General features: G+C 42.5%; 1 long non-coding RNA gene and 1 pseudogene across 2 annotated transcripts in view; one reads left to right on the plus strand and one right to left on the minus strand.

Annotated features, from left to right (window-relative positions):
- The window catches only part of LOC147001626 (uncharacterized), a 38,683-nt gene extending 19,378 nt beyond the window's left edge, over window positions 1-19,305 (plus strand). For both annotated transcript variants that reach the window (XR_015044597.1, XR_015044598.1), the window contains 2 exons: window positions 17,643-17,696; window positions 19,110-19,305. This is a non-coding gene — a long non-coding RNA (uncharacterized LOC147001626). The remainder of the gene's footprint in view (window positions 1-17,642; window positions 17,697-19,109) is intronic.
- On the minus strand, window positions 16,265-17,607 carry LOC110309643 (prolyl endopeptidase pseudogene; annotated as a pseudogene).
- Window positions 19,306-20,534: the final 1,229 nt, after the last annotated feature.

Here is a 20,534-nt window from a genome sequence, read left to right on the forward strand (position 1 = left end):
CCATCTGGTAATCTCTGGGGTTAGTTGTTATCGTTGTCACTGTTTAAAGATTGGAGCAGAAGCTGTGTTCCACTCACCAGCAGTTTCAAGATCCTGTGGCGGTGGTCGTGGGTAGCTGGCGGTACCCAGGTGCTGGTCCAGCAGGAAGAGGCCTGTGGTCCTACTCAGGCCGGTGTTCTGCTTCCCTAACTAATGCAGTCTCTGGTCCCGTGCGCAATTGGATTGGAGCAGAAGCTGTGTTCCACTCACCAGAAGTCTTAAGATCCTGTGGCGGGTGTTGTCGGTAGTTGGCGAGTGTCATCCGACCCTGCGCCCTAGCTACCCCAGTGCTTTTCTGACTGGAAGAGGCTTGTGGCCCTACGTAGGCCGGATTTCTGCCTCCCCAACCAAAGCAGTCTCAGGTCCCGCGTGATTGGACTGGAGCAGAAGCTGTGTTCCACTCACCAGCAGTCTCAAAATCCTGTGGCGGGGGTCGTGGGTAGCTGGCGGGTGTCAGGCGACCCTGTGCTCAAGCTACCCCTGTGCTGATCTGGCCGGATGAGGCCTGTGGCCCTACTCAGGCCGGTTTCTGCTTCCCTAACTAATGCAGTCTCAGGTCCCGTGCGCAATTGGATTTGGGCAAAAGCTGTGTTCCACTCACCAGAAGTCTTAAGATCCTGTGGCGGGTGTTGTGGGTAGTTGGCGAGTGTCAGCTGACCCTGCGCCCTAGCTGCTCCGGTGCTTTTCTGACCGGAAGAGGCTTGTGGCCCTATGTAGGCCAGATTTCTCTCTCCCCAACCAGAGCAGTCTCAGGTCCCGTGTGATTGGACTGGAGCAGAAGCTGTGTTCCACTCACCAGCAGTCCCAAAATCCTGTGGCGGGGGTCGTGGGTAGCTGGCGGGTGTCAGGCAACCCTGCGCTCTAGCTACCCCTGTGCTGATCTGGCCGGATGAGGCCTGTGGCCCTACTCAGGCTGGTTTCTGCTTCCCTAACTAATGCAGTCTCAGGTCCCGCGCGCAATTGGATTGGAGCAGAAGCTGTGTTCCACTCACCAGAAGTCTTAAGATCCTGTGGCGGGTGTTGTGGGTAGCTGGCGAGTGTCAGCCGACCCTGCGCCCTAGCTGCCCCGGTGCTTTTTTGACCGGAAGAGGCTTGTGGCCCTATGTAGACCGGATTTCTCTCTCCCCAACCAGAGCAGTCTCAGATCCCACGTGATTGGACTGGAGCAGAAGCTGTGTTCCACTCACCAGCAGTCTCAAAATCCTGTGGCGGGGGTCGTGGGTAGCTGGCGGGTGTCAGGCAACCCTGCGCTCTCCCAATCAATTCTTCACTGAGATATAAAAGGCAATTTGCAAATTCATCTGGAAAAATAAAAAAACTAGCATAGCAAAAACTATTCTCAACAATAAAAGAACCTCTGGTAGAATCACCATGCCTGACGTTAAGCTATACTATAGAGCAAGTGTGATAAAAAAACAAAACAAAACTGTATGGTACTGGTACAATGACAGACAGGTAGATAAATGGAATAGAATTGAAGATCCAGAAATTAACCCACACACCTATAGTCACTTGAACTTTGAGAAGGGAGCTAAAACCATCCACTGGAAAAACAACAGCATTTTCAACAAATGGTACTGGCACAACTAGCAGTTATCTTATAGAAGAATGCAAATTGATCCATTCTTATCTCCTTGTACAAAGCTCAAGTCCAAGTGGATCAAGGAACTCCACATAAAGCCAGAGACAATGAAATTTATAGAGGAGAAAGTGGGGTAAAGCCTCGAACAAATAAGCACAGGGGAAAAATTCCTGAACAGAAAAGCAATGGCTTGAGCTGTAAGATCAAGAATTGACAAATAGGAACTCATAAAATTGCAAAGCTTCTGTAAGGCAAAAGACACCGTCAATAAGACAAAAAGGCCACCAACAGATTGGGAAAGGATTTTTACCAATCCTAAATCAGATAGGGGACTAATATCTAATATATATAAAGAACTCAAGAAGGTGGACTCAAGAAAACCAAATAACCCCATTAAAAAATGAGGCTCACAGCTAAACAAAGAATTTTCAATGGAGGAATACCAAAGGACTGAGAAGCAACTGAAAAAATGTTCAACATCCTTAATCATCAGGGAAATGAAAATCAAAACAATCCTGAGATTCAACCCCACACCAGGGAGAATGACTAAGATCAAAAATTCAGGTGACAGCAGATGCTGGTGAGGATGTGGAGAAAGAGGAACACTCCTCCACTGCTGGTGGGATTGCAAGGTTGTACAACCACTCTGGAAATTAGTCTGGCTGTTCCTCAGAAAATTGGACATAGTACTAGCAGAGGATCCTGCAATATCTCTCCTGGGCATATATCCAGAAGATGTTCCAACTAGTAAGAAAGAAACATGCTCCACTATGTTCATAGCAGCCTCATTTATAATAGCTAGAATCTGGAAAGGACCCAGATGTCCCTCAATAGAGGAATGGATACAGAAAATGTGGTACATTTACACAATGGAGTACTACTCAGCAATTAAAAAGAATGAATTTATGAAATTCCTAGGCAAGTTGATGGACCTGGAGTGTATCATCCTGAGTGAGGTAACCCAATCACAAAAGAACTCACATGACATGTACTCACTGATAATTTGATAGTAGCCCAGAAATTTAGAATACCCAAGAAACAAGATACAATTTGCAAAATACATGAAACTCTAGAAGAACGAAGACCAAAGTGTGGACACTTTGCCCCTTCTTACAATTGGGAACAAAACACCATGGAAGGAGTTACAGAGACAAAGTTTGGAGCTGTGATGAAAGGATGGACCATCTAGAGACTGCCACACCCGGGAATCCATCCTATAATCAGCCTCCAAACCCTGACACCATTGCATACAACAGCAAGATTTTGCTGAAAGTGCCCTAGTATAGCTGTCTCTTGTGAGACTATGCTGGTGCCTGGCAAACACAGAAGTGGATGCTCACAGTCAGCTATTGGATGGAACACAGGGCCCCTAATGGAGGAGCTAGAGTAAGTACCCAAGGAGCTAAAGGGGTCTGCAACCCTATAGGTGGAACAACAATATGAACTAACTAGTACCCCCAGAGCTCATGTCTCTAGCTGCATATGTAGCAAAAGATGGTCTAGTCGGCCATCATTGGGAAGAGAGGCTCCTTGGTCTTGCAAACTTTATACACCTCAGTACAGAGGAACGCCAGGGCCAAGAAGTGGGAGTAGGTGGGTAGGGAAGTAGGGGGGGTTGAAGGTATGGGGAACTTTTGGGATAGCATTTGAAATGTAAATGAAGAAAATACCTAATTAAAAAAATAAAAATAAATAAATAAATTGGGGTTCAGATCTAAACAAAGGATTCTCAACTGAAGAATACCGAATGCATGAGAAGCACCTGAAAAAATGTTCAGCATCCTTAATCAGCAGGGAAATGCAAATCAAACAACCTTGAGATTCCACCTCACACCAGTCAGAATGGCTAAGATCAAAAATTCAGGTGACAGCAGATGCTGGCGAGGATGTGGAGAAAGAGGAACACTCCTCCACTGCTGGTGGGATTGTAAGCTTGTAAAACCACTCTGGAAGTCGGTTTGGAGGTTCATCAGAAAATTGGACATAGTACTACTGGAAGATCTAGTAATACCTCTCCTGGGCATATACCCGGAAGAAGTTCCAACTGGTAATAAGAACACATGCTCTCCTATTTATAGCAGCCTTATTTATAATAACCAGAAGCTGGAAAGAACCCAGATGTCCCTCAATAGAAGAATTGATACAGAAAATGTGGTACATTTACACAATGGAGTACTACACAGCTATTAAAAACGATGAATGTATGAAATTCTTGAGCAAATGGATATATCTGGAGGATATTATCCTTAGTGAGGTAACCTAATCACAAAAGAAGTCATTAGATATGCACTCACTGATAATTGGATATTAGCCCAGAAACATAGAACACCCAAGATACAATTTGCAAAACACAAGAAAATCACAAAGAGGGAAGACCAATGGGTGGATACTTCATTTCTCCTTAGACCGGGAACAAAATACTGATGAAAGGAGTTATTGAGACAAAGTTTGGAGCTAAGACAAAAGGATGGACTATCCAGAGACTACCCCACCCGGGAATCCATCCCATAATCAGCCACCAAACCCAGATACTATTGCACAATTCCAGAAAGATTTTGCTGAAGGGACCCTGTTATAGCTGTCTCGTATGAGGCTATGCCAGTGCCTGGCAAATACAAAAGTGGATGCTCACAGTCATCTATAAGATGGAACACAGGGCTCCCAATTGAGAAGCTAGAGAAAGTACCCAAGGATATGAAGGGGTCTGAAACGCTATAGGTGTAACAACAATATGAACTAACCAGTACCCCAGAGCTCATATCTCTAGCTGCATATGTAGCAGAAGATGGCCTAGTCAGCCATCACTGGGAAGAGAGGCCCCTTGATATTGTAAACTTTATATGCCCCAATACAGGGGAATGCCAGGGCCAAGACTCGGGAGTGGGTGGTAGGGGAGCAGGGCAGAGGGAGGTTATAGGGAACTTTCAGGATACCATTTGAAATGTATATAAAGAAAATATCTAATAAAAAATAAATAAAAAAGAGTGAAAGAAAGAATTAAATTGTAAGGAATAGGTGTTCATGAGTTAACCAAATTTACAAAAAAAGAAAAAAAATAATACAACAAAACAACAGAAACCAACCAAACAAACAAACAAAAACCTTGCCTCAGAAATGAGGCACAGTGCCATAATATATCTACAATTCTACCACTCTGGAGATAAAACAGGAGAATCAGTACTTCAAGGTCATTCTTGGTGGCCTCGTAGCAAGCTTAGTCTTAGGATACAGGAGACCACATCTCAAAAGAAAGAAACAAACAAAAAGAAGCCTTGACAAAGAGAGTGTAGAAAAGCAAGCTCACCAATGCTTCAAATCAGAGCAGGAGTGTTAGGGACCTTTCTTTTTGACTTGAGTACAAAATTATATGATTAGAGATCTTCAGTAAACACAGCCTACAGTCAGTGTGACAGAGACATGAAGCTCATGCAGAAGTAATGGAGAGCTGTAATAAAATTTCTTAGCTGCCCTATTTAGCTTTACATCTTTACTTCCTAAATCTCAATTTTCAAGAGGAAAAATGTAGGAACATATGAAATTTCTTAGTATCAATAATTATAACTATTATTACTTATTGGTATGGTACTGGCACCTTTACTGCTTATTGACTTTGATCCTGTTTGGATAGGAGTCTGGGTTTTGGCAATTTGTGTGGTTTTTGTTAGTTTGTATGGTTAGGAGCTTGATCAGTGGTGGAAGTTGTTATTGTGAGAGCATCTCACTATAAGGCCCAGACTGATCAGAGACTAGCTATATAGTACAGACTGACAGTCCTCCTGTCTCTGCATCCCACATGCTAGGGTGCCATCCAGGCCAGCTTAAATTAGGCATTTGTTTCTCAAAGTTCTCAAAATTCATCATGTCTTCTGGTTATAAAAGACTATAGTAGAGGGCTGTATAGGATAAGCAGACCTGCAAATGGTTCTTTAGCATAGCCTTTCACCCAACTTCTCTTGCACAGCAGGGCTTATGTCTTTCTGGGGCATTCCAGGTATGCCAGCACAGCAGACACTCATCAGGAGCCACCAACGGAATCTTGAGCTCTGTTCTGAGAGTTCCTGTACTGGTTTCAGGCACATCTTAACTCCCAATTCCCATAGTCTTGCCCAGCCAGCTTGCTCAGCGAAGGCATCTGCATGTGGCTAAGCATTGGAGACTGTAAGGCTGGATAAGCACTTTACTCAGATCCATCTTCTCAGTTCACGAGCAGGCTCTCAGGCTGGAGGATTGCTGGGCTGGAAGTGGATGTTTTGTTACACACTGCACATTAATTTCAAGATGCTACAGTGGTTCCTGCTCTTTACCTGCCAGAAGCCAGTATCATAGCAACAGCCACCACCAGCACTATACTCCCTGTGTAAACAGTGTCTTCAGACATGCTGCGCCTTAAAAGACAAAGCACCTTCCCTCCCTGCACTAGTGAGAGTTACTATCATCTTCAATACTGTTAAAAAGATTTGGTGAATAACTTGTCATTATTATAAACCACTTTATGGCTGGAAGGTTGACTGCCAAAAGTTCTGCCAAGGTGAGCAACAAAGTTGCGATTTTAGCAGATATGTGTCTTTTTAAAAATCTTTTCAATATTATTCCCCAAATGATACAAGGAGGCATTAAAGACAAGTTTAAGGAGAGCAGACAGAACAGTGAATATTAGTACTTGCTAAGAACAAAAGCAAACAAACACTAAAATTGTTCCAACCAATATCCTTCTGACATAATAAGTTTCTCAGCTTCCAAAAAAGGCCAAAATTATAATAACAGTATTTAGGCCAAATAGAAAACTTTAAGGAGTTTTTAAGCAATCCACAGATAACACTTATCCATGCTCAAGCACTCTGAGGGTGAACCTAAGTTGAAGGACTATCAGATTCCAGGTCACTGCTCTAAGAGCTACTGGCCAGGCAGCTTCAGCTCTATTAAATGAAGGTGGTCACTGATGGCCCTACATATTCTGTATTTCATATCCAAAACAGGATAGATATTGGTAAGAGAAGAACACAAAGTTCCTAATGATAGTTACAAAAATGCACAATTATATAACTGTTTCTATTATTTATTCCATGTCAGATATTCAACATAAATCCTTTGGCATCTGTTATATGTAAGTCATTCTACCAATATTTATTGAACACCTTCTGTGTCAGCCAGGTTAACACATGCTAAAGAACAATTAACTAGAGACAGAGCACACCTCTCACAAAGCATGTGAAAGGAAAGACAAGAAACACCAGCTGTTCAAATCTGTAATTACATCGTGGGGGGGGGGGCAGCAGGGTGCAGAAGAGGAGGCTGTTGGAAAAACTATTAAGCTCTGAGGATGGAATGAGTTAATACACCAAAACTTCCCAACAGTACATGTGAGGCTGAGGCAGGAGGGAGAGGACAATCACAGCTGAAGAAGAGATCTCATCCAGATCAGGCAGAATTGGCTCACATTAAGGATTCTTCTTGTAGACCATGGAAAACAAGAAAAAGATGAACCACTGTGTTGTGTCTGGCCAGCGGCTCACATGTCTGGGTTCTAGTCTGGAAAGGCATCTTGGAAACCTGGAAGGGGGGGGGGGTGTGGGAGGGACTAGGTGGCACAAGAGAAAGACGGAACCAAGACAAGGCTCTGTTCAAGGTTCAATTTTACTATTTACGACACTCAATTATGAAGCAGGGACAGGGGCTCGATTCCTGCCAAATCATCTTGGAGTAAGGTTGCAGGTGACCACGTGATAGCTCCAGAACAGCTAGTTGGCAGGCAGCGGCAGTGGGAGTGGCAGGATGATAGGGCTGCAAGCTCTGCCCGGATGCTCTCTAACACTGAAACCTGAGAAAACAGGTTTCAGGCTGGGGAGGGGAGGTTATATCTCCTCCCTGTTGTTAATATAAAAAAGAAAAGGCTGGGCTGAGGCATAAAATTTATTTATGCTCTATAGTTCTGCCTGAATTTTAGGGATTAGTAAACAACTAGCAGATTAGCACTGAGCTGTAGGCTCTGACTTTATAATGCTAATTAGTACTGAATAGGTAACTTCCTAGTTGAATTTTAAATAGTCAGCTACAGGGCATTGGAACCCTGGTGAAGGCTGACTGTACGAATTTGAAAGGCACTATATTATGAATAACACTAAAGGAGAGTAAGTGGATATTCCTCTCCATTCTTGGATGACAGGCAGGGAACAGGGAGGAGTGGGTGACAACTGGCTCCGTAGTACAAGGCCAATTGGCTTTTTAGGGTGGGAGGCTGTGAAGGGCTTGCCCTTCTGACGGTATGGTCTCCAACCTCTCCCTCCCCCCCCCCATTAATTAAGTATAATAGGGCCACGCTTGACTGAGGTGATCAGATGATTTTCTCATCTGTAGATGAGTGGGCTTTAACCTTGGCTTGGGGGGAAATTGACCTGTTTCCTCCCGTGGGTGCTGTCATGACCCACACTTGTGGCTCTTGGTATCTTTTGGGGAGGGGAGGCAGAGCCTTAGCAAGATATATTTGGTTGTAACTGGAACTAGATACCAACCTCCATCAAAACCGGGTGTATCTCACAGGGAACTCAGAAATGGTCAAGCTGGACCTTCCCCTGCAGTAAATTTCTGCACCCAAGTGGTACCCGTTCTGTATTCGTATGATCACAAATCAGTATGCATAGGTCTGAGTACTGTGCAGCTCCTAAAGGAGAATTGTCAACCTCAGATTAGCAAGGCCTAGACAAGAATTATGTCACTAGTAACACCACAATTTGTGGCTCTTAGGCTATATTAGGACCTGGAGGTCACCCTCATCTCTGTTATTCCCACAGCCTGAGGAACTAAGGGGACTTTGCAGGAAGAGCAAGGGTGGAAAACCAGAGACCAGCTAAGGGACTAAGCCTGTCTATCAGAAATAAAAACCAATTTCTTCTAATATTTTTAATATCTGCCTTTCTAGCCCTCGTAGAAAACCTAAATCTCAACTCAGACCGAAAGCCACAATACATGCTGAAATGTCCTTGGAATGAAATAGCAGTTGCCACCAGCAGTGTTTCTTCCAAATGTCCTCTGCCGTTTCTCAGCCCCACGTTGGGCTCCAGATGTTGTTGTATCCGGCCAGCGGCTCACGTGTCTGGGTTCTAGTCTGGAAAGGCATCTTGGAAACCTGGAAGAGAAGAGGGGGAGGACTAGGTGGCATGAGAGAAAGACGGAACCAAGACAAGGCTCTGTTCAAGGTTCAATTTTACTATTTACGACACTCAGTTATGAAGCAGGGACAGGGGACCGATTCCCACCAAATCATCTTGGAGTAAGGTTGCAGGTGACCATGTGATAGCTCCAGAACAGCTAGTTGGCAGGCAGCAGCAGTGGGAGTGGCAGGACGATAGGGCGGCAAGCTCTGCCCCGATGCTCTCTAACACTGAAACCTGAACAAACAGGTTTCAGGCTGGGGAGGAGAGGTTACACCACTGAAGGATTTGTAAGAAGTACTATGACTCAACTACAGTTGGAGTTTACTATTTTATTTGTTCTAATATATACTATGTGTTATATTATGCTATATATTATATTATTTGTTCTAATATATACTATATGTTATTATTATTTAATATAATAAATATATCATTTTCTCATCACTGCCAAAAGATCAGGTATCAATTCTTTGAAAGTAAGCTAGGCTGGGTACTATGTTTCCATCCTTTTACTATTGGCAAAACTAGACCTTCTGGTGAATTATTGTCTCCCTCTTTCTAGCAGCAATGAGAATTTCTTTCATAAACTTAAAAGTAGTTTTTCATCATCTGACAAGGGATTGATGTCTAGGATTTATAAAGAACCCAAAAATTGCACATAGAAAAAGAACTGGAGAGACAGGTCACTTACATCAGGGCTTCACTGTTGCCCAGAGACTCCACAGCATTTGTTTCTAGGGAGTGGTCATTTTGAGTGGAGTGAAATGCAATTATAGTGTGGCTTGGTTTGCATTTCTCAAGCTTCACAGATCATATCTGTGCAATTTCAACACTTAAGAGTAAGACTCTGCCTCAAAAAAAAAGGAGAGAGAAATAAGAAGCACTGTGTAGGGGAGGAGGACTGTGTGGAGGAGGAGGACTGTGTGGAGGAGGAGGACTGTGTGGAGGAGTATGTCCAGGAGTATAAGAAGAATAAACATGTCACTTGCAGGAAAATGAATGAAACTGGAGATTTCTGTTAAGTGAAGTAAACTAGATCTAAAAAGGCAAATATTGTAATCTGCCTCTCACATGTGCAATCTGCACCGTAAATTTTTAAATGTAAAATTAAAAGGGATTATGTGGAGAAAGAAAGAATAAAAGGGAGGAGGAACCAGAGAGGATAGTGGGGGTGGGGATAGAGACAGATCATTTATGTTTTCTCTTAACACGTAGATTTTATATATATACATAAAGTCAAATGTGTATGAGTACATACATGTACCCACACTGAAAGTCAAACAATTTGGGAGAAACAAGGAGACCAGGAGGAAGGGGAAGGAAAAGTCTCAGACTGCAGGAGCTGAGCTACACCTTGTGAGGGACTCTGACCGCTGCATAAGAGGACATAGGGCAGAAAGGCAGGTGCTCAGTTCTCTAGCTTCTGACTTTGAGGGAATTCTTATCACAGGACAGGACTTTCAGTTTCTGATGCAGCCATCTCCCAATTTATTCTCTCTATTTATTCACCTTGCATTCCTTGTCTATCCAATCTGAATCTCTTTCACTCTTTCTAATTCATGTTTTGTTTATTTTTGAAACAAGGGCTTCCCAAGTAACCACCGATGAATTGGAACTCACTGTGTAGATCAGGTTAGGCTCAAATATCACAGAGCTCTGACTATCTGTTTCCCAAATTCTGGGATTAACTGAAAAAAGTCAGGTATTTTTAGTTTCAATTTTTTTATTAGATATTTCCTTCATTTACATTTCAAATGTTATCCCAAAAGTCCCCTATACCCTCCCCCACCCTGCTCTCCAAACCACCCACTCCTGCTTCCTGGCCCTGGCATACCCCTGTACAGGGGCATATGATCTTCCCAAAACAAAGGGCCTCTCCTCCATTGATGGCCATCCTATGCTACATATGCAACTAGAGACACAGCTCTGTGGAGGTACTGGTTAGTTCATATTGTTGATCCTCTTATAGGGTTGCCGAACCCTTTAGATCCTTGGGTATTTTCTCTAGCTCCTTCTTTAGGGGCCCTATGTTCCACCCATTAGATGACTGTGAGCATCCACTTCTCTATTTGCCAGGCACTGGCATAGCCTTGCAAGTGCTATCAGGGTCCTGTCAGCAAAATCTTGCTGGCATAAGTAGTAGTGTCTGGGTTTGGTGGATGTATATGGGATGGATCCCCATGTGGGTCAGGCTCTGGTGGGTCAGGATCTGGATGGTCCTTTTTTCCTTCTCAGCTCCGAACTTTGTCTCTGTAATTCCTTCCATGAGTATTTTGTTCCCCATTCTAAGAAGGAATGAAGTATCCCCACTTTGGTCTTCCTTCTTCTTGAGTTTCATGTGTTTTGCAAATTATATCTTAGGTAGTCTAAGTTTCTGGACTAATATCCACTTATCAGTGAGTACATATCATGTATGTTCTTTTGTGATTGGTTTACCTCACTCAGGATGATATCCTCCAGAACCATCCATTTGCATGAGAATTTTATAAATTTATTGTTTTTAATTTCTGAGTAGTACTCCAGTGTGTAAATGTACCACATTTTCTGTATCCATTCCTCTGTTGAGGGACATCTGGGTTCTTTCCAGCTTCTGGCTCTTATAAATAAAGCCGCTATGAACATAGTGGAACATGTGTCCTTATTACAAGTTGGAACATCTTCTGCCCAGGAGAGGTATTGCTGGATCTTCCGGCAGTACTATGTCCAATTTTCTGAGGAACAGCCAGACTGATTTCCAGAGTGGTTGTACAAGCTTACAATCCCACCAACAATGGAAGAGTGTTCCTCTTTCTCCACATCCTCGCCAGCATCTGCTATCACCTGAATTTTTGATCTTAGCCATTCTGACTGGTGTGAGGTAGAATCTTAGGGTTGTTTTGATTTGCATTCCCCTGATAATTAAGGATGTTGAACATTTTTTCAAGTGCTTCTCAGCCATTCGGTATTCCTCCATTGAGAATTCTTTATTTAGCTCTGTACCCCATTTTTATGGGGTGATTTGATTTTCTGGAGTCCATCTTCTTGAGTTCTTTGTATATATTGAATAATACCCCCAGTCTTATTTAGGGTTGGTAAAGAACCTTTCCCAATCTGTTGGTGGTCTTTTTGTCTTATTGACAGTGTCTTTTGCCTTACAGAAGCTTTGCAGTTTTATTAGGTCCCATTTGTTGGTTCTGGATCTTATAGCACAAGCCATTGCTGTTCTGTTTAGGAATTTTCCCACTGTGCCCATTTGTTCAAGGCTTTCCCCCACTTTCTCCTCTATAAATTTCATTGTCTCTGGTTTTATGTGGATTTCCTTGATCGACTTAGACTTGAGCTTTGTACAAGGAGATAAGAATGGATCAATTTGCATTCTTCTACATTATAACCGCCAGTTGTGCCAGCACCATTTGTTGAAAAGGCTCTTTTTTCCACTGGATGGTTTTAGCTCCCTTGTCAACCATCAAGTGACTATACGTGTGTGGGTTATTTTCTGGATCTTCAATTCTATTCCATTGATCTACCTGTCTGTCACTGTACCAGTACCATGCAGGGTTTGTTTGTTTGTTTGTTTTTGTTTTTTATCACAATTGCTCTGTAGTACAGCTTGAGGTCAGGCATGGTGATTCCCCCAGAAGTTCTTTTATTATTGAGAATCGCTTTTGCTATCCTAGGTTTTTTGTTATTCTAGATGAATTTGCAAATTGCCCTTTCTAAATCTGTGAAGTATTGAGTTGGAATTTTTATGGAGATTGCATTGACTCTGTAGATTGCTTTAGGCAAGATAGCCATTTTGACTATATTAATCCTGCCAGTCCATGAGCATGGGAGATCTTTCCATCTAATGAGATCTTCTTCGATTTCTTTGTTCACAGACTTGACGTTCTTATCATACAGATCTTTCACTTCCTTAGTTAGAATCATGCCAAGGTGTTTTATATTATTTGTGACTATTGTGAAGGGTGTTGTTTCCCTAATTTCTTTCTCAGATGGTTTATCCTTTGTGTAGAGAAAGGTCATTGACTTGTTTGAGTTAATTTTATATCCAGCTACTTCACTGAAGTTGTTTATCAGGTATAGGAGTTCCCGGGAGGAATTTTTAGGGTCACTTATATATACTATCATATCATCTCCAAATAGTGATATTTTGACTTCTTCCTTTCCAATTTGTATCCCCTTGATATCCTTTTTATCTCTAATTGCTCTGGCTAGAACTTCAAGTAATATATTGAATAGATAGGGCGAAAGTGCGCAGCCTTGTCTAGTCCCTGATTTTAGAGGGATTGCTTCAAGTTTCTCTCCATTTACTTTGATGTTGGCTACTGGTTTGCTGTAGATTGCTTTTATCATGTTTAGGTATGGGACTTGAATTCCTAATCTTTCCAAGACTTTTATTATGAATGGGTGTTCAATTTTGTCAAATGTTTTCTCAGCATCTAATGAGATGATCATGTGGTTTTTGTCTTTGAGTTTGTTTATATAGCAGATCATGTTGATGGATTTCCGTATATTAAACCATCCCTGCATCCCTGGTGTGAAGCCTACTTGATCATGACAGATGATCGTTTTGATGTGTTCTTGGATTCAATTAGTGAGAATTTTATTGACTATTTTTGCATTGATACTCATAAGGGAAATTGGTCTGAAGTTCTCTTTCTGTGTTGGGTCTTTATGCAGCTTAGGTGTCAGAGTAATTGTGGCTTCGTAGAATGAATTGGGTAGAGAACCTTCTGTTTCTATTTTGTGGACTAGTTTGAGGAGTATTGGAATTAGGTCTTCTTTGAAGGTCTGATAGAACTCTGCACTAAACCCATCTCTTCCTGGGATTTTTTTGGTTCGGTGACTATTAGTGACTGCTTCTATTTCTTTAGGGGATATGGGACTGTTTAGATAATTAATCTGATCCTGATTTAATTTTGTTATCTGGTATCTGTCTAGGAATTTGTCAATTTCATCCAGATTTTCCAGTGTTCTCTTGTTATGTCTCCCTTTTCATTTCTAATTTTGTTAATTAGGATACTGTCCCTGTGCCCTCTAGTTAGTCTGGCTAAGGGCTTATCTATCTTGTTGATTTTCTCAAAGAACCAGCTCCTGGTTTGGTTGATTCTTTGAATAGTTCTTCTTGTTTCCACTTGGTTGATTTAAGCCCTGAGTTTGATTGTTTCCTGCTGTCCACTCCTTTGTTGTATTTGATTCCTATGTTCAAGAGCTTTTAGGTGTGCTGTCAAGCTGCTAGTGTATACTCTCTCTAGTTTCTTTTGGCAGTACTCAGAGTTATGAGTTTTTCTCTTAGGACTGCTTTTATTGTGTCCCATAAGTTTGGGTATGTTGTGGCTTCATTTTCATTAAACTCCAAAAATTCTTTAATATCTTTATTTCTTCCTTGTCCAGGGTATCATTGAGTAGAATGTTGTTCAGCTTCCACGTGAATGTTGGCTCCCTATTTATATGTTGTTATTGAAGATCAGCCTTAATCCGTGGTCATCTGATATGATGCATGGGATAATTTCAATATTTTTGTATCTGTTGAGTCCTGTTTTGTGACCAATTATATGGTCAATTTTGGAGAAGGTAGCATGAGGTGCTGAGAAGAAAGTATATCCTTTTGTTTTAGGGAAAATTTTTCTGTAGATATCTGTTAAATCCATTTGTTTCATAACTTCTGTTAGTTTCAGTGTATCTCTGTTTAGTTTCTGTGTCCAGGATCTGTCCATTGATGAGAGTGGGGTGTTGAAGTCTCCCACTATTATTGTGTGAGGTGCAATGTGTGCTTTGAGCTTTACTATAGTTTCTTTAATGAATGTGGATGCCCTTGCATTTTAGAGCATAGATATTCAGAATTGACTATTCATCTTGGAAGACTTTACCTTTGATGAGTATAAAGTGCCCCTCCTTGGTTTTTTTTGTTGTTGTTTGTTTTTGGTTTTTGTTTTTTGTTTTTTTGATAACTTTGGGTCAGAAGTCGATTTTATTCCATATAAGAATGGCTACTCCAGCTTTTTTCTTTGGACCATTTGCTTGGAAAATTGTTTTCTAGCCTTTTGCTCTGAGGTAGTGTCTGTCTTTTTCCCTGAGGTGGGTTTCTTGTAAGCAGCAAAATGTTGGGTTCTGTTTGTGTAGCCAGTGTGTTCGTCTATGTCTTTTTATTGGGGGAGTTGAGTCCATTGATATTAAGAGATATTAATGAAAAGCAATTGTTGCTTCCTGTTATTTTTGTTCTTAGAGTTGGGGTTCTGTTCTTGAGGCTGTCTTCTTTTAGGTTTGTTGAAGGATTAGTTTTTGCTTTTTCTAGGGCATAATTTCTGTCCTTGTGTTGGAGTTTTCCCTTTATTATCCTTTGAAGGGCTGGATTCGTGGAAAGATATTGTGTGAATTTGGTTTTGTCATGGAATACTTTGGTTTCTCCATCTATGGTAATTGAGAGTTTGGCTGGGTATAGTATCTTGGGCTGGTATGTGTGTTCTCTTAGTGTCTGTATAACATCTCTTTCTTTTTGTTTGGGAAGTTTTCTTCTATAATTTTGTTGCAGATATTTACTGGCTCTTTAAGTTGAAAATCTTCATTCTCGTCTTCTCATTGTGTCCTGGTTTTCCTGGATGTTTTGAGTTAGGATCTTTTTGAATTTTGATTTTTCTTTGATTGTTGTGTCCATGTTCTCTATGAAATCTTCTTCATCTGAGATTCTCTCTTCCATCTCTTGTATTCTGTTGTTGATGCTCACATCTATGGTTCCTGATTTCTTTTCTAGGGTTTCTATCTCCAGAGTTGTCTCCCTTTGGGTTTTCTTTAATGTTTCTACTTCCTTTTTTAGATCTTGGATGGTTTTGTTCAATTCCATCACCGGTTTGGTTGTGTTTTCCTGTAACTCTTTAAGTGATTTCTGTGTTTCTTCTGTAAGGGCTTCTACCTGTTTAGCAATGTTTCCCTCTAATTCTTTAAGGAATTTTTGTGCTTCCTATTTAAGGCCTTCTACCTGTTTAGCCATGTTCTCCTGTATTTCTTTTTTTTTTTTTTTCACTCTTTTTTTTTTTTTTTTTTTTTTTTTTTTTTTGGTTTTTCGAGACAGGGTTTCTCTGTGTAGCCCTGGCTGTCCTGGAACTCACTTTGTAGACCAGGCTGGCCTCGAACTCAGAAATCCGCCTGCCTCTGCCTCCCGAGTGCTGGGATTAAAGGCATGCGCCACCATGCCCGGCATTTTTTTTCACTCTTAAATAGCATTTATTAGTATTGCAGTGGAGACTCCCTTGAGGTCTCCCGTTTATTTAAGGTTATGTGCTATGGTGAGAGAAGTAACTTCATTGAGCTATTATATATGGGTATGCCCAACTATGACCTTATTAGATCCCTTACGAATATTCACAACATGTTCACTGCCTTTTAGTTTCTTATACAAACATGCCCCCTTTCCCCACTTTTTAATATATGTGCCTGGAGAGAGTGAAAAAAAAAAAAACCATCAAGGGCTTGCTAGAAAGAAGCAGCCTAGAAAAGATAAAATCCCTGTGGCAGTTCTGCTCAGGGGCTTGCTGTCTTTGAGCAGAGGCACAGTGCTCACGTAGGGCAGCGTTCTGCCCAGTGGTTTCTTGGTCAGGATGGCATGAAAGCCCTTGGGGTTTTCTGTGTCTGGTGGGGGGAACTGGAAATCCCATTTACTGGATCCACTCGATGTTCAGGCACCATGCTATGAACGCAAACATATCCGAGACTTCTTCTATCACTTTGGCGGTGGGTTTCCCGGCCCCATGGCCGGCCTTGGTGTCCACGTGGATGAGCAGGGGGTTGCTCTGCTTCCGGCTGCGGCCCATGATGTATTGAAGGGTGGCAATGAACTTCAGTGAGTGCAGCGGGACCACGAGGTTGTAGTGGTCAGCCGTGAGGAGAAGCATGGACGGGTACTGGATGTTGTCTGCCTCCGGAAGCTTCACGTTGTACAGTGGCGAGTATTTGAGAAGCCATTCAAAGTATTGTTTACTGTCGGAGCACCCGTAATCAGTGGTCCATGCATAGCCAATAGTAAATTTGTGGAACTTCAACATGTCCATCACTCCAACCTGGGCAATAACACAGCCGAAGAGGTCTGGATGCTGATTTGCGCAAGCAGCTACTAAGAGGCCACCGTTGGAGCCTCCGTTGATCGTGAGCCTCTTGGGAGATGTGTAACCTTCCTTGACGAGGTACTCAGCAGCACACTGGAAGTCATCAAAACAGTTCTGTTTGTTGGTCAAGATACCCCCTTTATGCCACATCTGGACACGCTGTAGTTGGGTGTAATGGAGAAGTTGAAGCCCCCGTAGCCATATAAGAAAGCAGGGTGTGAGCCATCCAGCTTTATGCCTTTTTTATGCACAATAAACATGGGAATCTTGGTGCCATCCTTGCTAGGGTAGAAAATCTGGGTTGTCTGGTAATCAGCAGCATCGATTCCCTTCACCGTCACCTCTCAGAAAACCGTGGGTTCCAGTTCCTCTTTGGTAAGATCGAAGTGGTAAATGATACCTGGAGATAGAAAGGATGTGAACTGGTAGAAGATCTCAGAGTCCTTCTTGCGCCCACTGTACCCCACCACGCTGCCCACATCCAGGGGGGAATGTCTTGAGGAGAGCACTATTCGTCAGGTCGTGAAGCTGCAGAATGTTCTTCACGTCATGGAGGTAGCACAAGACCAGGAAGTTGGACCTGACACAAGCCACCCATTCTAAGACATCTTTCTCGTGCTCCGGAACAAGCACTTTCCACTTGGACTCGTCAGGGTCCGTGAAGTCAATATTGATCAGCCGATAATTGGCAGACTCCCTCCTGTATTTCTTTAAGTGAGTTATTAATGTCCTTCTTAAAATCCTCTACCAGTATCATGAGATATGATTTTAAATCTTAGTCTTGCTTTTCAGGTGTGTTGGTGTATCCAGGACTCTCTGTGGTGGGTGTGCTGGGTTCTGATGATGGTGAGTGGTCTTGCTATCTCTTAGTAAGATTTTTATGTTTTCCTTTCACCCTCTGGTAATCTTTGGTGCTAGTTGTTATAGCTGGCTCTGGCTGGAGCTTGTTCCTCCTGTGATTTTTTTAGCCTCTGTCAGCACTCCTTGGAGTCCAACTCTCTCCTGAGTCTCAGTGGTCAGAGCACTCTCTGCAGGCTAGTGTGCAGAGATCTAGAGCTCAGCTCTGCCTCCTGGCTGAAGATGAAGGGAACCTGTCCCAGAATCTCGAGCTGCCTGCATGCTCTCCTGTGCAGACTGGTCTCTTTGCGACCTGGGATACAAGCTCTCACCTGGTCCTGCAGATAGAGCCCTCCTTGGAGGCAGCCTTTCCTCTGTCAGGGCAAAGTGCACAAAGGTCTGGGTCTCAGCTCTGCTTCCTGGCTTAAGATGAAGGCACAAAAGCTGTCTCAGAAGCTATGTTGCTTCTGCAGCCTGCGAGCTCTCCTGGGCAGACTAGTCTCTCTAGTTTCAATTTTCTTAATTCATCCTTCCAAAATATAATTTCTCCAGGTCTCTAATTCCTCCCTCTGAGAAACAAAAGGACTCAAACTTGATGTTTCCTTCCAACTGAGCAATTCAATGGTGGTTTTACTTTTACCATTATTCAAATGTAAGATTGACAATTTGAGAAATATGACCAGTTAGTGGCTTGCCTCTTCATAACCCATTCTGAGAAACTTTTCTGTAATTTGTTATAAAATTCAAATTCAACATTTCAAATTTTACCCACATTGTTGTCTTCTGAATACAAGAGCACAGCCAGGCTTTTTCAGAGGAAGGAATGAGAGCTCCTACTGTTTCCCAGTGGGCTCTAGAACACAATAAATACTCTCACAATCTGGGAAGAGCAGGAGAGGACAGGGAGGGGAAGGGAAGAAAAAGAGGAAAGAGAGTTGGGGAGAGGAAGGGAATAACTAGATTCCTCCTGTTTGGTTTGGAACTTTTCGAAATGACCTTTCACTGCTTAAAAAGTCATTTTTGTACTGGGCCCTCTTGTTAGCCTGTCGTCATGAGAGGTCACAGGACAAAACTTGAAGTCTTGGGGAACTGTTCCTCCAAGCTCAGCCACCCAGTGTCTCTCTCCTAAAGGCAGCATGAGCTGAGCCACTCTTGTGAGGAGGAGCCAGCAGGACACCCCTCTCCAGCCCCACCCCTGCCTCCAGACTGTGCATATTTGTATTAAGTTGACTTGGTTTTTTTGCTGTTCCCTCCTTCTACCAATTTGCTACATTTTTTTTTAAATATTACATTTTCATGAGTTTAAAACAGGTCATTTAATCATTGGCTAATACCCAAATTATGGAACAGTCAAAAATAAAAAGTAGCAATTCCACAAACCCAGAGGGTACATTGCTAAAATTTCTAATTTCATATAAACAGGTACTGAAACATGAGGAAATTCTAACAATGAAGACAAGGAGCCCTGTGGCTGGACCAGAATGTATTGATGTTCTCCAGGTGTCTTCCTTTCTTACCCCTCCCCCAACTTCCTACCACTAGAGCAAAGGAAACATCAAAATAAAGGAGAAAAAAAAAAACAAAAAACAAAAAATAAATAAAACAACAACAATAAAAAACCCCCCAAAACAAAAAACAAGACAGGTGCTGTGCCCGCCTTGACAGTGACACTTCAGGATCCTGTGCTGAAAGAAGACTAGAATCATGGGGAGTCAAAAATCAGGAGCCTTAGGAAAAGTTACACAGTAGCAGCAGCTTAATTCCACAGCTTCTCACAGGGTCACCACAAAGTTCCCAACTTTCTGCAACTAGGAGGGATGCCTGTTGTGTGTGTTTTTAAAGTACAGAGAAATTGCAAATATCCCTACAGGTACTGTTGAAACAGTGTTTTTATACATTAGGTCTCAAAGCTAGGACAAATGGCTAACTGAAGTGCCAATTAACATATCAAATTGAACCTGTTCCCAGGTTCTCCACTAATTCTGCAGCCCAGGGGCCTGACTTCCCAACCTCCAGCTCCTCTGGCCCCCACGTAACACAGCCTTTTTGAGTATGCCAGTCTCTTGGCTCAGGTTGCCCCTCTTGGTTGGCAGTTTCTCTTTCCCCCTTGCCCCTCTCCCCTTTCTTCCCATGGCCCAGCTCAGTCAGGGTCATGTTTACTCTAGACTCTCCAGATGTCTCTGTATCTGGCTATGCTCACCTCTTTATCTACAACAAACCTTCTCCTCTACCATACACCATACTTAGGAGCTGTCACATTCTTTTTCTTCTTTCTTTTTTTCATTCAATATAGTACTACCCTGAAGGTGGCTTTGCAAGCTATGCCCTCTGTCTGAGACAAGAGCAAGAGGAGAGATCTGTGGAGAGCAGACATGGCATGGTGCAGCCAGCAGAGAGAAGCTTGCTTGATTGGAAGAGCCAGATGAAGGCTCAGATCAGCATGACCATGTTTCTCCATCACTGTAAGCTGGCCTCAGAGTCCAATGCCTGCAGTTACTTTATATCCAAACATAGCTCCTCAGGACACAGAGAGGGCTATGCAAAAAGAGATTGCAGATTCCCTTAAGTATACCTGAGTTATGAATATACTGTATGGTATAATACATCTAGTCTCTCTTAAGCACTCAAAAGCACTTCCTCTTCCTCTCCCTCTCCCCTCTCCCTCTCCTTCTCCCCTCTTCTCTCACCCTTCTCCTTCTCCTCTCTCTCTCTCTCTCTCTCTCTCTCTCTCTCTCTCTCTCTCTCTCTCTCTGTTGTTTTGTTTTCTCAAGACAGAGGTTCTCTGTATAAGAGCCCTGGCTGTCCTGAAACTCATTTTGTAGACCAAATTGGTCCAGAACTCACAGA

This window comes from Mus caroli, unplaced genomic scaffold (genome assembly GCF_978045245.1).
Source record: "Mus caroli unplaced genomic scaffold, Mus_caroli_1 scaffold_12, whole genome shotgun sequence".
Classification (NCBI taxonomy): domain Eukaryota; kingdom Metazoa; phylum Chordata; class Mammalia; order Rodentia; family Muridae; genus Mus; species Mus caroli.